This window comes from Giraffa tippelskirchi, chromosome 2 (assembly GCF_054371585.1).
Source record: "Giraffa tippelskirchi isolate mGirTip1 chromosome 2, T2T-mGirTip1v1.2.pri, whole genome shotgun sequence".
In the NCBI taxonomy this organism is placed as follows: Eukaryota; Metazoa; Chordata; class Mammalia; order Artiodactyla; family Giraffidae; genus Giraffa; species Giraffa tippelskirchi.
The window spans coordinates 225,606,703-225,623,706 of NC_137276.1; the positions used below are offsets into that span (position 1 = coordinate 225,606,703).

At 47.3% G+C, this 17,004-nt stretch overlaps 1 non-coding gene across 1 annotated transcript; it reads left to right on the plus strand.

Moving 5' to 3' along the window:
* The first annotated feature begins 8,907 nt into the window (after positions 1 to 8,907).
* On the plus strand, positions 8,908 to 8,980 carry TRNAE-UUC (transfer RNA glutamic acid (anticodon UUC)). The gene has a single exon. It is a non-coding gene; the product is annotated as a tRNA-Glu (tRNA).
* The last annotated feature ends 8,024 nt before the right edge of the window (positions 8,981 to 17,004 follow it).

Consider the following 17,004-nt stretch of genomic DNA (forward strand, 5'->3'; position numbering starts at 1 on the left):
TGAAACAGGATACAAGCGGGAGGGTGTGGCGTTTTAGAGAATTACTATGTCTCCATCCAACCAGTCCATCCTAAAGGAGATCAGTCCTGGATATTCACTGGAAGGACGGATGTTGAAGCTGAAACTCCAACCCTTTGGCTACCTGATGCGAAGAGCTGACTCATTGGAAAAGACCCTGATGCTGGGAAAGATTGAAGACAGGAGGAGAAGGGGACGACAGAGGATGAGTTGGTTGGATGGCATCACCGACTCAGTGGACATGAGTTTGAGTAAACTCCGGGAGTTGGTGATGGACAGGGAGGCCTGGTGTGCTGCAGTCCATGGGGTTGCAAAGAGTCAGACACGATAGAGCGACTGAACTGAACTGAACTCATTGTCTCCATCTGCCTACAGCTTAGGGTGAAGATGCGAGGGCAGCCAAAGATGAGAGTTAAAAGTTGACCAGGGTCCACCTGCCAATGCGGGAGACACAGGTTTGATCCCTGATTGGGAAGATTCCACATGCCGTGGAGCAACTAAGTCTGTGCACCACAACTATTGAACCCTGTGCTCTAGAACCCAGCAGCCACAACTGCTGAACCCACGTGCCGCAACTACTGAAGCCCGTGTGCCTAGAGCCCATGCTCTGCAACAAGAGAAGCCACTGCAATGAGGAGCCTGTGCACACAAGGAAGAGTAGCCTCCTCTCATCGCAGCTAAAGAAAGCCCTCAAGGCAACAAAGACTCAGCACAGCCAGAAATAAACAAATAAATAAAACAAAAATTTTAAAAGTTGACCAGGGTTCCAGCGCTTGGCTCAGCAGATTGCACTTCGTCCTCTAGGCGGTGGGAAGCCATTTAGAATATTGTTGGTGATGTAGGGGATTATATGAGAAAGAAACGGGAGCTAAAAAGATCTATTATGAAACAAGTGAAATAGTCCAGAGGCTTGAGAACCCAAACTAGGGCAGTCACTGTGAAGACCAAGAGCACACGTTGGGGGAACAGATCAGAGAATCCCAATCTTGGTTATTCTCTCTTCCCAGGCAAACTTCCATCTCTTCTGTATGTGCTCTGATTAAGGAAATCTCCTCTATTAATTTTGTGATAGGGACTGCTGTTGTCTCCTACAATATCCTTTATTCCCTTCCACAGTAACAGAAGTTTCAGCTTGAGTCAGTTCAGTTCTGTTCAGTCACTCAGTCGGGTCCGACTCTTTGCGACCCCATAGACTGCAGCATGCCAGGCTTCCCTGTCCATCACCAGCCCCCAAAGCCTACTCAAACTCATGTCCATTGAGTCGGTGGTGCCATCCAACCATCTCATCCTCTGTCGTCCCCTTCTCCTTCCGCCTTCAATCTTTCCCAGCATCAGGGTCTTTTCAAATGGGTCAGTTCTTCGCATCAGGTAGCCAAAGTATTGGAGTTTCAGCTTCAGCATCAGTCCTTCCAATGAATATTCAGGACTGATCTCCTTTAGGATGGACTGGTTGGATCTCCTTGCAGTACCAGGGACTCTCAAGAGTCTTCTACAACACCACAGTTCAAAAGCATCAATTCTTCAGTGTTCAGTTTTCTTTATAGACCAACTCTCACATCCATGCATGACTACTGGAAAAACCATAGCTTTGACTAGAAGGACCTTTGTTGTCAGCCTGAGTAATCTAGTTAAAAAGATGATGTTTGCCAGCCTCCCTTGCAGCTAATTATGATCAACTGGGATGTGAGCAGAAATTGAGTGTGCAACTTCTCAGGTGTTTCCATAAAAAGAAAGACACACATACTCCCTTCCTGCTTCATCCCTTTTTCATGGGCTGGAATGTGGAGGTGATGGAGAGCCATCCCTGACAATTTGTTCAAGGAGAAACTGCTTATGGATGGAAAAACAAAGGATGGAAATGTCTTGGCTCCACACACAGTTGAGCTGCGACCCTGCACTCCTTGTCTGGACTGTTTCATGACACAGAAATAAATCTTTATCCCACTTGAGCCACTGTATGTGAGGAGATATTATTACTGAAATCCAGTGTGAGATATTCCAGAGTAGCTAAAGAGATAGATTCTCCCCCTGTAGAGTTTAATCTTGACAACTCAAGGGCAAAATGCAGTTAGGAGAACTGATGGCAAAAATATAATCCTTGGTATTAGAGAGACTGGGGGTTGGAATACAAGCATGCCATTGGCTGGGCGGCCTCAAGCAAGCTATTTTATTTTTTTGGCCATGCCTCGGGGCTTGCGAGATCTTAGTTTCCAGAACAGGGATCCAGGAATTGAACTTGGGCCTCCTGCTGTGGCGTGTGGAGTCTTAACCACTGGACCAGCAGGGAGACCCTCAGGCAAGCTATTTAACTTCTCTGGACCTTGCTTTGTTGTCATGACCTAACTGTTTTCTTCTGTAGAAGGGGGTAAATGGCCATGTTACTGTGAAAGAGTAGTAAAAGTCTACTTTCACTGTCTAGTAAAAAATCTGTGCCCAGTGGTGGGCCTCCCACACATTGGTTATTGTGGTATGAATAACTGGGGGAAGAATGTAGAGATAGCCCCCTGTGAGAGGCATCTCGCAACACTGGGGCCCACACTTGCTTTTCCCTCTGATCAACACCATACCTACTTTCTGATTTTTAAAGAGAGTTAATTTTTTAAAGAGAAGTTCTAGATTTACAATGAAATTGAGAAGGAGGTGCAGAGATTTCCCATACACGTGCATAGCCTCCCACATTATCAACATCAGTCATCAAAATAGCATATGTGTATTTTTTACCATGGATGAACCTACATGGACACATCATAATCACTCAAAGTCTGTAATTTTACTTTAAGGTTAACTCTTGGTATTGTCCTTTCTATGGGTTTAGGCAAATGTATAATGCCATGTGTCCATCATTATAATATCATACAGAGTATTTTCACTGGCCTAAAAATCATCTCTCCTTTGTCTCTGTACTTTCCCTTCCCTTCCCCTTCCCCCAGGCAACTGCTGGTCTTTTTTATTTTCTCCACAATTTTGCCTTTTACTAAATGTCATATAGTTGAAATCATACAGTATGTAGCGTTTCCAGATTGGTTTCTCCAGCATGACCTCAGCTTCACTAATTTCACCTACAATGACCTAATTTCCAAATAAGATCACATTCTGAGGTTCTGGAGGTCACGACCTCAATGTCCCCCTTTCTTGGGGGAAAGGGATGGGTGGGAGGAGGAGGAATTAAATTTAACCCATAACACCTGGGATGAAGAGGCGTTTGAGTTAGAAATGTCCTGGGCCCCTAAGCTGAGCTAACAGAACAACCTTCCTCTCTCCTCCCTCCTCCCTTCCCTCCCTCTCCTTCCTTTCTCCTCCCTCCCACCTCCTTCTTCCCTCTTCCCTTCCTTCCTCCCTCCTCCCTTCCCTCCTCCTTTCCTTCCTCCTCTCTCCCTCCTTCCTTCCCTCCCTCCCCCTCCCTCCCTCCTCCCTTCCCTCCCCCTCCCTCCCTCCTCCCTTCCCTCCCCATCCCTCCCTCCTCCCTTCCCTCCCCCTCCCTCCCTCCTCCCTTCCCTCCCCATCCCTCCCTCCTCCCTTCCCTCCCCCTCCCTCCCTCCTCCCTTCCCTCCTCCTCTCTCCCTCCTCCCTTCCCTCCTCCTCTCTCCCCCCTCCCTTTCCTTCCTCCCCTTCCTTCCTTCTTCCTCCCTCTTCCTTCCCTCCTCCTCTCTCCCTCCTCCCTCTTCCTTCTCTCCTCCTCTCTCCCTCCTCCCTTCCCTCCCTCCCCCTTCCTTCCCCTCCCTTCCTCCCTCCTCCCTTCCCTCCTCCTTTCTCCCTCCTCCCTTTCCTTCCTCCCCTTCCTTCCTCCTCCCTCCCTCCTCCCTTCCCTCCTCCTCTCTCCCCCCTCCCTTTCCTTCCTACCCTTTCTTCCTTCTTCCTCCCTCTTCCTTCCCTCCTCCTTTCTCCCTCCTCCCTCTTCCTTCCCTCCTCCTCTCTCCCTCCTCCCTCTTCCTTCCCTCCTCCTCTCTCTCTCCTCCCTTCCCTCCTCCTCTCTCCCTCTTCCCTTCCTTCCCTCCCCCCTCCTTCCTTCCTCCTCCCTCCCTCCTCCTTTCCCACCTTTCCCTCCCCCTGCTCCTCTCCCTCCCTCTCCCTTCCCCTCTGTTTCACCTTCCCATCACCCCTCCCCACCCCTCCTCCATCTGTCCATCCGCCCATGTCCTCAGGAAGCCCCCAGTGAGATGCCCAGATGAGGACCGTCAGGCTGCCCAGGACGCAGCTCCCAGACAGCTCCGGGGCCCTCGGGAAGGGGCGGAGGCCAGGCTTATCTGAATGTCCTTCCGCTGTGCAAAGCCTGTCTCCTCTGCCGCTTTTAGCAGCGGCTTAACTGCCCTGGCCCTCCTGCCGTCATCCCAGACTCTCCCTCCCCCGCTGTCACTGGCGCCCTGCCGGCCGCTGACAGCCGGCCTGCTTTCCTGACATTGTGAGGCGTCTGCCTGGACCGCGGAGGACAGTGCTGCAGTTACCCTGGAAACCCGAGTGCCTGTGGGGACTCTAATGGGACTCTGACTGACCACTGGAAAAGCCCTGGACAAGATGTCAAGAGTTTAGGGACAGTGGTCAGCCATCTTGCTTCTCTGGCAAAGAATTACAAACCCTGTTTTGAAAGTGGATAAGGTGCCGTGTAAGAAGCTCAAACACAAACTCGCCTTTAAGGGGGTTATCTTGCCAGTTACTCGGGGCTTTTGTTTGGTTATCCATGGGGCAGGGGGTCAGAAGGAGTTTGGGGTTATACCTGCAGAAAGAGACAGATGGGGAAAGGGATGGAGGAGAGGAAGACCTCTCATTCCTCTGGGTGGGGAACATCTCCTGGAGAAGAGATAGGCTACCCACTCAAGTATTCTTGGCTTCCCTGGTGGCTCAGAATCAGCCTGCAATGTGGGAGGCCTGGGTTCGATCCCTGGGTTGGGAAGATCCCCTGGAGGAAAGCATGGCAACCCAATCCAATATTCTCAGATGTACCCTGTGAGGGAACAGAAAGCTCAGTTTTGATGAGAAGTGGGTTGAATCCTCCTGCAGCCCCAACAGCACCACTTGGGGTCCAGGGCATGCAGTCGGGGAGGGTCTCCATCTCAAGCTCCATCTTCTCCTCATTTTGCCCTAGGTCATGGTGCAATTCAGGACCTCTGAAGCCCTTGGCTACCCTGAATGGGGGACTTTGGGACCAGACAACATGTGGCCAACGGGCCAGTTCACCAAGATCTCTCCCTCTGGGTCTGCCAGCCAGGGACCGGCTGTGGAGCCTTTGGAGGTGCCAAAGAGAGGCTCCAAGGCAGAAAACTCTGAATGAATTCTTTTCATCTTGAGAAATAGTCACAATTGTAGTTATTAGCTATAGCATCCCATTCAGGGATCTTAAACAACATGCTGCTGCTGCTGCTGCTGCTAAGTCGCTTCAGTCATGTCCGACTCTGTGCGACCCCATAGACGGCAGCCCACCGGGCTCTGCCGTCCCTGGGATTCTCCAGGCAAGAACACTGGAGTGGGTTGCCATTTCCTTCTCCAATGCATGAAAGGGAAAAGTGAAAGTGAAGCCGCTCAGTCGTGTCCGACTCTTAGCGACCCTATGGACTGCAGCCTACCAGGCTCCTCCGTCCATGTTATTGACTCAGGGATGGATATCATATACTGTTTACTGAGCATGCTTCCCCAGGATCTACCCTCCCTTCCTCCTAGAAGGTGCAGAAGTGCCCGCTGAGAGACTACATTTCCCAGCTTCCCCTGCAGCCAGCTATGCCCACGTGACTGTGCTGTGCTTAGAGTGTCCAACTTGTTGCGACGCCATGGACTGTAACCCACCAGGTTCTTCTGTCCTGAGGATTCTCCAGGCAAGAATATTGGATTGGGTAGCCATGCTCTCCTCCAGGGAACCTTCCCAACCCAGGGATCGAACCCAGGACTCCCGCATTGCAAGAGGATTCCTTACCGGCTGAGCCACCAGGAAAGCCTAAGAATACTTGAGTGGGTAGCCTATCTCTTCTCCAGAGGATCTTCCCCTCCCAGGGATCAAACCGGGGTCTCCTGCATTGCAGGTGGATTCGTTACCAGCTGAGCCACCAGGGAAGCCCATGCTCACGTGACTAAGTTCCAGCAAATGGGATGCTGTGGAACTGAGGTGTACCACTCCCAGGGTCCTGTCCTTCTGGGAAGCTGCTTACCCTCCATACCTTTTATCTGGGCTGGAAAGTGGACTTAGGGATAGAGAAGCAAGTTCAATGAGGGGGAGACCACAGGAAGCAGCAAGGAGGGTTGACCTGGCTGACCTGGTGGATCAGAACTGCCGAACACCTTGGACTACCCTGGATGGCTCGAATGTCAGGGTGAGAGGAAAATGAACCTTCTCTCTGTCTAAGTCTCTCCTAGTTTCATCTCTGTTAAAACAGCTGAACCAATATACCCTAACTGCATCAATGAATAATTGGCTTTTCATTATGCACACCTATTGGTGTCCAGAAAACCTGGGAGTTAAACTTGAACCTCCTTTTTCCGTGAAATGCCACCTATTTTTGCCTCTTAACTGACACAATCCACCACTTTCCTTGACAGGGCTTCTTATCTTAGGAAGTTGGCCCAGAATCCTTTAAAATATATTCAGATTCTCAAAGAGCCAATGGAAAGGTGAAATCAGCTGGTTCCACTCCAGAGAGGGACCCTTGGTTTTAGGAGCTATAGGGATCTCCAGGGGTCCCGTGACCTTATATGCCAGATTTTGATGGCAATTTTAATTTAAAATATTCTGGCTCAGTTCATATAAACATATTTGTCAGTGTGTGTGCCATAGTCTTCGTGGAGAAACGTGGTCACTGTCCCTATAGTCCCGTCAGCTGAACGTCATCCCTTTACGCTACCTCACATTCTCACACTTTGCCTGTCAGCTCCAGAGGGGATGAACTCAGAAGACCGAGCCGGTCACCCTGACCTGCTCTCCTCCCTGACTTGCTTTTTATATTCTGACTTGATTGGAACTGTACTTATCTATAGAGAAGTGTTTCTCTCTCTCTCTCTCTTTTTTTTTTTTTTTTAGAAATTAAGCTCCTTTAGAGATTAAAGTTTGGCTCCCTCAGCTTTCTTGCAAACTCACAGTATTAAAATTGGGTCATGGAAAAATAGTTGCTCCATTTTCTAACCAGACAATAGCTTTGGGCAGTGCCAGGTTCTCCTCTACTGGGCCCTCCTTCTGGACAGGTCCCTCTTTGACCTCCCCTTCTCCCTGCCAAGGGCACTCACCCTCGTCGCTTACCAGCTGAAGCTGCACTATCCCCTTTCCCTTGTCATCACTGATTGGTGCTAGTGGCTTCCAGGGGGCCCCTCCCTGCTCCTGCCTCTCTTCCAAGTGCCTCCCTCCTCCTCCCAGGATGCATTCTGATCAGGGACAAGGACACTTTATTGAGTCATGGTACTAAGCATGAAATTTCTGGTCTGTCCTCAAGGGTTTAAAGCTCTGAGACTGTCGTGGATTGTGCTATTATTCAAAAATATTTGCAGGCTCTTCCTGAAGGAGATGATACTCTGCTGTTCCCCTCCCAACCCCCAACATCAGGCTTGACGATGTGACTTGTTCTTGACAACAAACACAAGCAAAAGTCATGGGACATGGGTCCTGTCCAGGCAAAAGTTTTAAGAGCCACAGCATGGTTTGCTGTGTGTCTTTTCCCTTCTTCCACAAGCTGGACAATGGTCCAGAGAGAGGCTGCTTCATCAGCCTAGATCCCAAAGAATATGACTTGAAGCCAAATATAGTCTACCCATGGTGAACATGTAACTTATGCAAGAAATAAACTTTTGCAGCTGTAAGTCATTGTGGATTGGGGACTGTTGTTACTGCAGCATGACTTAGCCTTTTCTGAGTGTTGCAGAGCACATGTGGAAATGCATTCAGACTCTTCTTTCTACGAAGCTGTGGTTTTGCTTGGACTGGGCATGCAAGGACCTTGCTGCATCAGGAGAGGATATTGTGGAGAGATTAGCCTACCTCTGCTTGAGGCTTTAGAAAGACTTTTTCTTCCCCCTTGTTCCAGTCTAGTCGTGATCTTGATGTCTTACATACCCCTGTGTTCATGCCTGGTCCATCTCAAGGTAGAACATAATCTCTCTTCCTGGGCCCCAGAAAGAGACCATTACACCAAAAGAACTGGTGAGCAGTACTGATTTTACTGAAGATTTCATAGGGAAGATAGAGGGGTTTTCATACACATCTTATGTCAACTGCCCATTCGTGCTCTATGTGTTACAGTGCACTCTGGGGCCAGAACACTGAGTTCAAATACTGGCTCTTCCGCTTACATTGTAACCTTGGGTAAGTTATCAATACTTAACTTAATTTAACTTAGTTAAATTCTATGAATTTTCTCTTCTGCAAACTGTGGGCAAAACATTTCTGTGTACCACGGTTTGAGAAATAAAATTCATATTTTATGGCAAGACAATAGAAATTAAATATGAATTCTTCTCTACCCTTTGCCCCGTCCCCCTCCCCCCAGCCCTGTGCATTGTGCGTCTGCCTCATGCATTGACCAATCCTCCCCCACTGGCAGGAATACCTGCTCAACCATAAAGAGTAACTTTCTCCTAGCATCAACAAGCCAACTCCTCAAAGATAACATTCCTTCTTGATCTCGTAAGGGGTCACTCCGGTGCTTAGATCTGGATTGTGTAAAGTGTCAGTTACATGTCATTGAATGTACAGTACTCCATTTCAAAAACACTTAAATAACTATATTCTGACTTCTAACAGGCACAACAGTTCTCAGCGCTTCCTGGGACGCTCTTCCCAGGTTATAATCCTCAAATTTGGCTCCAAGAAAATTTTCCACTTCTTTCATAAATAGACTATTGCTTAATTTTCGTCAACAGGTTATTATTGGTCTCTGAAAAGTATGAAAGTTAGACTTGAACTGACCTCTTCCAGGCAGTTCCCTGGTGGTCCAGTGGTTAGGACTCTGCACTTTCACTGCCATGGGCCCTGGTTCAATCGCTGGTCAGGGAACTAAGATCCCACAAGCCACACAGCCAAAAAAAAAAAAAAGAAACAAAAAAACTGACCTCTCCCTGTTGACAGCCTGTTCCTCCTTTACCTCTTTTTTTTTTTTTCTTTGCTAGTAATCTGGAATATCTGTGGAAAATGAGACTGGGAAGGAACACAATACCAGACTCAATAAACGCACAGCAGCATTAGTTATCATTAGCATTCTTTCTGTTACTTAGCAGTCTTCATCAGTATGCTTGCTTTACTGGGACTTCCCTGGTGGTTCAGTGGCTAAGGTGCTGGTGCTCCCAATGCAAGGGGCCGGGGTTCGATCCCTGGTCAGGGAACTGAGTCCTGCATGCTGCAACTAAAGATCTCGCATGCTACAGCTAAGACCCAGTGCAGCCAAATACATAAATAAATAAAATTTTAAAAGGAAATTTAATAAATATATACTTGCCTTCTTAAGTCACTTATTCTCACCCTGTCTTTCCTTTGATCTTCCCCTGGAGGATGTCCAACCTCATGGCTCCAGTCTCCTCCATGCTAGACTGCAGCTTTCCCACCCTAATGGATTTCCATTGTGTATTTGGGATCCTGGCCTTTGAGCCTGCTTGCTCTCAATCCCATTTCCCATTCTCTCTCTCTCTGTCAGTTGTTCCATTTGGAAGAAATTACCCACAGAGAACAGCCTGGAATTTGCAGTGAAACTTTGTCCCCAGTAGAAAGAGACAGGCTTGAAGGATTGCATCCAACAGCCCCTGGGACCCAGGGTGGAAGCTGGACTCCCTCAGGGCTCCAGCCTCCCAAGCTGGGTCTCCTCACCTCCCCTGCATTGTCAGACAAGAACCAGACACACTGCTAAGGAAAGGATGCTGGCCATTTGTTCCCAGTATCAGTGAGCTTAGGCTCAGGTATATCCAAACCTACTGTGTTCACATTTCAAGGATTTATCTCTGCTTGAAGAAAACATTTCTTAAAGGAATGCCTTTAAGCATTTATCTCTGCTTAAAGGCATTCCAGGACAATGGAAATTTCTAGTTAACTCAGGCCACCCAAATGTGGCTATGCTCAAACATCCAGAGCCAAGCCTAGGTGGGGCAGATGACAATGAGGTGACGAGGAGAACATGCCTAGAAATGTCTGTCTGATCACACTGTCTGAAATGATCATATGTGCTTCTTATAGTAGCTGTGTCACTATCTTGGCTCATTTAGTCTTGTGTTCCATTAAGACTCTCAGATCTCCCTCATGGGTCCTTTAGGTTCTGATGAAATTCAGTCTTTAGTGGCTCAAAGGCCATGTGCCCAGGGGTGCAGATCATGGGTGGGGGTGGGCGGATACCTTTTTCAATCTGAGTTTTACTGTGTGAACAAGTTATATACTGAGGCTCACTTTCTTTATCTGTAAAATGATAATGCTGATGATCATCACCATTGTCATCCTCGCCTCACAGACTTGTTAGGGTTCAACAAAATAAGTTACGTGAAGTGTTTGACGGAGGGCCTGAGACATAGTCAATTTCTGCTGCTGCTGTTGCTGAGTTGTTACTGTTACTCTTACTACAGGTCCTCTGGTCCTCCAGGCCCCCTAAAAAAAATGATCTCTGACTCTCTGAACTTGTTTTTGTTGGCATCTTGTGGGGAAATAGTGTCATGAAGCCAAGAATCCACTCATGCTTGTCCGCAGCATCTTGCTTAGTAACCAGTGCTGGTGACCGATGCCCAGACCCCATTTAGTTTACACTTGTTGCCTTGCACAGCCCTGTGGGGTTGTCATTACCATTCCCATTTCATGGATGAAAAAGAAACCCAGGGAGGTTGAGATGATTTCTTTCTTTATTTTTTTTAATTTTTTTAATTTAAGAATAATTGCGTTACAGAATTTTCTTGATGTCACACAGCCAGAAAGAGGCAGAACCAGGTAAGAACAAACTGTCTCATGTTGTTTAGTCACTAAGTCACTAAGTCATGTCTGACTCTTTGCAGCCTTGTGGACTGCAGCCCACCAGGCTCCTCTGTCCGTGGGATTCTCCAGGCAAGAATACTGGAGTGAGTTGCTATTTTCTTCTCCAGGGGATCTTCCTGACCCAGGGATTGAACCTGCATCTCCTGCATTGGCAGGCAGATTCTTTACCACTGAGCCACCAGGGAAGCCCTGAACCAAAGTCTATCTAACTTTAATTTTTTAACTACCACTTTTTTTTCTTTTTAGCACTTTCTGTGCTCCAGGCACTATTTTAACCGTTTTGCAAGCATGACATTATTTCATCCTAATGATTCTATAAAGTAAGTACAGTTACTGCACCCATTGTGTAGATGAGGAAACTGAGGCATATAGAGGGTGTCACTTGCCAGCAATTCTGAGTGGCAGAGCTGGAATGCAGAGCCGGTAACCTGGTCCCAGCCTTTTCATGAAGCCATTCTTTCCCATAGACCTCTTTGGCTCTCTCCAGGTTCAGATGTTCTCAGCAGGCAAGTTGACTGCCATCCTGGTACATGCGCAGCCCCCCTTTCCTCATCCCCTCAGCCCCTGAGAGGGGGAGCCACCACTCTGTAAGTACCTCACCAGGACGGCAGAGGAGAACCAGGCCCTTCTACCCCTGCTCCCTCCTTGGAAACTCGTGGGCTTGGGTAGCACACTGGTCGAGCTGAAGGGAGCAGGTGGTTGGGTGGGCTGCCAGGGTGGACGGCTCGTCTGCAAGTTTTCCAAGAGAACCAACTTGGCTGGACCAGAGCCAGAGCCTGGTGGCCCATCTCCCTGCCCAGCCCACCACAAGGAGGTCCATCCCTAGCAGGACTCGCTTGGGCATCAGCTGACAGCATGAAAACAAACAAATAAATAAGGATCTCAGAGAGATAACCTGCCCTGCCAAGCCAAAATCCAACTCCTGGAGGCCTGGATCCTATAGGCAGATACCTACCATCTCTGCCTGAAGAAGGCCCCCTCACACTTGCTAGAGCTCACCAGCAGGGGAAGGGGGTGCTTACTCTATTTTTTAACAACTTGAGTTATAGAAACTGTCTCATCCTGAGTCAGGGCTTCCCTGGTGGCTCAGATGGTGAAGAATCTGCCTGTAATGCAGGAGACACAGGTTTGATCCCTGGGCTGGGAAGATCCCCTGGAGAAAGGAATGGCAACCCACTTCATGGAAAATCCCCATGGACAAAGGATCCCGGAGGGCTACAGTCCATGGGGTCACATAGAATCAAATATGACTGAGCAACTAACATTTTCGTCCTGAGTCAACTCTAAAAATTCCTCTCATTCTCCTACTGCATTTTCTGGAGTAACAAGGTCAAGTCTGCTTCCTCCTCCACATGACAACCCTTTCATATTTAAGAGCAGCTCTTCTTTTTTAAAACATCTCCAATTCCCTGGGCTAAATATAGCCAGTTCCTCCATCCAGTATTTCTACAGGATGATTCCGAATCCCTCACTCATCAGAGTGCCTTGACTGGAGTGCTCTCAAGATGGTCAGTGTGCGTGCGTGCGTGCTAAGTCCCTGCGGTCGTGTCCGACTCTCTGCGACCCCATGGATTGTAGCCCACCAGGCTCCTCTGCCCATGGGGATTCTCCAGGCGAGAATACTGGAGTAGGGTGCTGTACCCTCCTCCACGGGATCTTCCTGACCCAGGGATTGAACCCGTGTCTCTTAAGTCTCCTGCATTGGCAGGTGGGTTCCTTACCACTAGAGCCACCTGGAAAGCCTGCAAGATGGTCAATACCCCCCTTAAAATAAGGCCCCAGGAAGTGAACCCACTGTTAGAGCTGGAGCCAGCAGCAGGAGGCCGGGTGGTTAGACAGCCCTGACTGTGGGCTGGTCTCTCAGCGTGTGTGCTGCATTTGTTCTCCTTGCCCTGTGGCTGACTTTGATCTGGACTTTGCACATGAGCTGCTGCCAGTTATGTTTTCCTCACCTTCTAAACTTGGACAGGAGGGTTTTTTTTTAACCTAAATGCAGGCTTTCGTATTAATTATTTGCTTAACCTCATTTGAATCCCTGCAAATTCTAGTCAGATTCCTCTTGCTGCCTTACCAATGGCATTATCTTACACTTTTTATTTCATATCATCTTCAAAACTGAAAAAAAATCCTCTTACACATTTGTCTGAGAAAAAAACTGAAAAGAAATTTTGCCAGAAGCAGAAAAAAAGCATGGGGTTATCCATTAAAGAGAATTCTCCAGAAGAGCATCAATTGAAGAGGCATCCTGTCACACTGATCATCAACAGATTTTAAGCAGATGGCTTGGAAAATAGTTAGAAAGACGGTGACGTGATTATCTTTGGTCAACCAGCTGGTTAACTGAATCCAATTTAAATACATTGAGTAAGATTTCATCTTATCCACCACAAAGATATCAAGATAGTCTGACTAATGCCTAAGGGAAATCAAATCATGCAAAGAGAAGTCTCTTGAATTAAGAGGCAAAACAAAAACAAATGAGACTGGGGGGCTTTCCTGGTGGTTCTGTGGTTAAGACTCTGTGCTTCCACTGCAGGAGGCATGGATTCAGGGAACTAAGATCCCACATGCTGCATGGCATGACCAAAAATAAAAAAAATTTTTTTAAATGAAATTGGCTTATTTTTTACGATAATGCTGACTCCTAGTGATCACTAAATTTTAAAATGTCCACAAATCATCAGGTTCATATTCAAATCCAATAGGATTCCAATGGCCATATTCATTGGTTTGGAGGTGGGGATGTGGTCCAAGTCTGACAAATCAGAATCAACTGAGAAAACTTTGCTGGAGCTATTTAGAACTATTTATTCCTTTTCCCAGGTGGCGCCAGTGGTAAATAACCAGCCTGCCAGTGCAGGAGATATGAGATGTGGGTTGGACCCCTAGTTCAGGAAGATCTACCGGAGAAAGAAATGGCAACCCACTCTGGTATTCTTGCCAGGGAAATTCCAAGGACAGAGGGACCTCGCGGGCTACAGGCCATTGGGTCACAACAAGTTGGACACAACTGAGCACATACACCTCCTTACCCTCAGCCACGACTGTAGATTCTGTCCCCTTTGAATTTGTACCACTGGCCTTAGCAGGACCTCTAATTGGTAGGCATATACTTCTGTGGTCTTATTCCTCTTGAACTGTCCTCCTGCTCAACTTGGAGGACTTAAACCTGCAATGCCTGAACCATCACATGAGGAGAACCTTCCTGAGAATACAGTCAACATGCAGGTAAGCTGGGAAACCGAACGGGCAGCTACTAACTCAAGGTACTTTTTGAAATCCTGACCTAGGTGTCTGGAAACAGAACCTCACTTGGACTTTTCATTTACAGAAGCCAGTAATTCCTTCATTCAGGCTAAGCCCCTAACTTTTTGAGCTTTATGCCTACTTCATTTTTTTTTCAGGTCCCCCCTACCACTCCAACCAATATGTGCATTTAAAGCTATAAATGCCCCCCAAGTATGCCTTTAGCTGCATTCCCACAAGCTTTAATATGTCACAACTTAATGAGCATTCAGTTCAAAATAGTTTCTAATGTCCGTTGTGATTTCTTCCTGAACCTATGTGTTATTAGAAGTGTGTTGCCTAATTTTCAAATACTCATGACTTTTCTTTTAGTTGTTATTTCCAGGTCCTACCAGCCTGTAAATACATGTACTGGCTCTTATTTCCTACAAACTTTTCTTCAACGAGTAGTTTGGGGACTCCACCTAGGTGTCTTTCTTACATGGACTCACGAGTGAGTTATCCCCCTTCAGGTGCCACCCCATTTCCTGATGCAAATTTGCAATGTAGTATGTTATCTGCAGCTTATGTCTCATAAAAGCAGGAGCATGGAACCATCTAGATGTAAATCTGTGCCTCATTCAAGTAGTGGAGGGGGAAGAATGTCCTGCAGTAGACAGATTTTGCTTGTCTGCTGCACGTCACTTCCTTGGAGGTCCTATGCTTCCACTCTGCCATACAGTTCTAGTGGAGTTGTCAGTCATTGTAAAGTTCCTCCCCCTGTGCCTTCTGCCGTAGAAATGGGCATGTGACTCAGCATGGCCAATGAGAGTCTTCCTTAGGAATTTTCTATAGCACTCTCAACAGCTACCCCTTATCGTCGACTTTAACTGCAAGGTTATTAATGTGGGGCTTCCAGGGGCCGTGTTCATAGCCCCGTGGAAAGGCCTGCAGAAAGAATAAAGTCAGGTAGAGCTAAGAAAGGGAATGAAAGATAGAAAAGAACCCTGCTGATATCATCTGAGCCCTTAGAACCTCCTTTATACTTTCCATTTTCATAAACTCACAAATTTCCTTTAACTTATTGTAGTTCAAGTAGTGGTTCTGTCACATAAAACCAAAAGAGCCTTATATTGCTTATAGTGGGTTGAAGGGTTGTGGTGGTGGTTTAGTTGCTAAGTTGTATCTGACTCTTTGTGACCCTATGGACCGTAGCTTGCCAGATTCCTCTGTCCATGGGATTCCCCAGGCAAGAATACTGGAGTGGATTGCCATTTTTTTCTCCAGGGTATCTTCCCAACCCACATTTTCTGCATTGCAGGTGAATTCTTTACCATTGAGCTACCAGGGAATCCCATGGGTTGAACGGTGACCTCCAAAAATGGCAACCTCATGTCCTAATCTTCTGAAGCTATGAATGTGACCTGATTTGGAGAAAAGGTCTTTGCAGATGTAAATAAATTAAGGGTATCTAGATGAGACCATCCTGAATTATATGGCTTGGTCCCCAATTCAATGGCAAGTATCCTTTGCCAGAGAGAGGAAAAGATGGCCATGTGAAGATGGAGGCAGAGATTGGAGTGATGCAGCCACAAGTCCAGGAATGCTATGAGAAGCTGGAGGAGGTAATAAAACCTCCCCAAGAGCTTCTGAATGGAGTGCAATTCTGGCCACACCTTGATCTTGGACAGCTGACCTCCAGAACTGTGAGGATAAATTTCTATTGGTTTAAGCCATCAAAATTTTGCCACTTTTATATCAATTCAGGGAGGGAGCCAAGAAGTCTTATCTGGGTCCTGAAGTCTTATAATGTTTCAGAAAACAAGGACTGAGTCAAAGATGCCAGGCTATATTCAAGACTGCTTACTCCCTCTGAACAACAGTCTTCTCACTGTCTTCCTCTGAGCATGCCTGCCTTATTCTTCACTGAGAATGAGTGATCTCCCAGGACTCTCCTTAAAAACACGTCTCTGGTGAACCTGTCCTCCCCCGCCACTCTACCATGCTGTTGTTTTTTAGTCGTGAAGTTGTGGCTGACTCTTTGCGACCCCATGGACTGTAGCCCGCCAGACTCCTCTGTCCATGGGATTTCCCAGGCAAGAATACTGGAGAGGGTTGCCATTTCTTTCTCCAGGGGATTTTCCCTCACCAGGGATGGAACTTGCATCCCCCTGCATTGGCAGGCGGAATCTTTACCCCTGAGCCACCTGGCAAGCCCCCTCCTCTACCATAGGAAAGTATGGTAAAGCACACAAAGGATAGAGCAAATGACCGGGCCCATGGTTCATGGTCCATTTACTCAGTAAATATAAACCATGTGTATTGGTCAGTTTGGGCTGCTCTAACAAAAATCTCAAAGGCTAAGTGGCTTAAATGAGAGAAACTTATTTCTCATGGTTCAGGAGGCTGGAAGTCTGAGATCAGAGATCAGGGTGCCAGCGTGGTCAGGTCCTTAGTGAGGACCTTCTTCCTGGCTTGAAGACAGCTGCCTTCTGCTGTGTGTTCACATGGCAGAGAGAATGAGAGCATTCTCTGGCCTCTTCTTACAACAGCACTAATCCCATGATGAGAGTGCCGCTTTTATCACCCAAAGGCCCCATTTCCTAATATCATCACATTGGGGTGTAGAGCTTCAACATATGATTTGGGGGTAGGGGAGACACAAACATTCTGTCTACAGAACTATGGCATGTTGCTAGATATATTTGAAACCCAGCTTAGGATATTGTTCAGACATTGAAGCAATACACTCAAAGCCAGTATACCCAGTCTTATGGGGGTAAATCATAACTTGCCAGGAATGGTTTAGGACCCAGTTTTGGCCAACGAGATGAGAGGAGTAATTCTGCTAG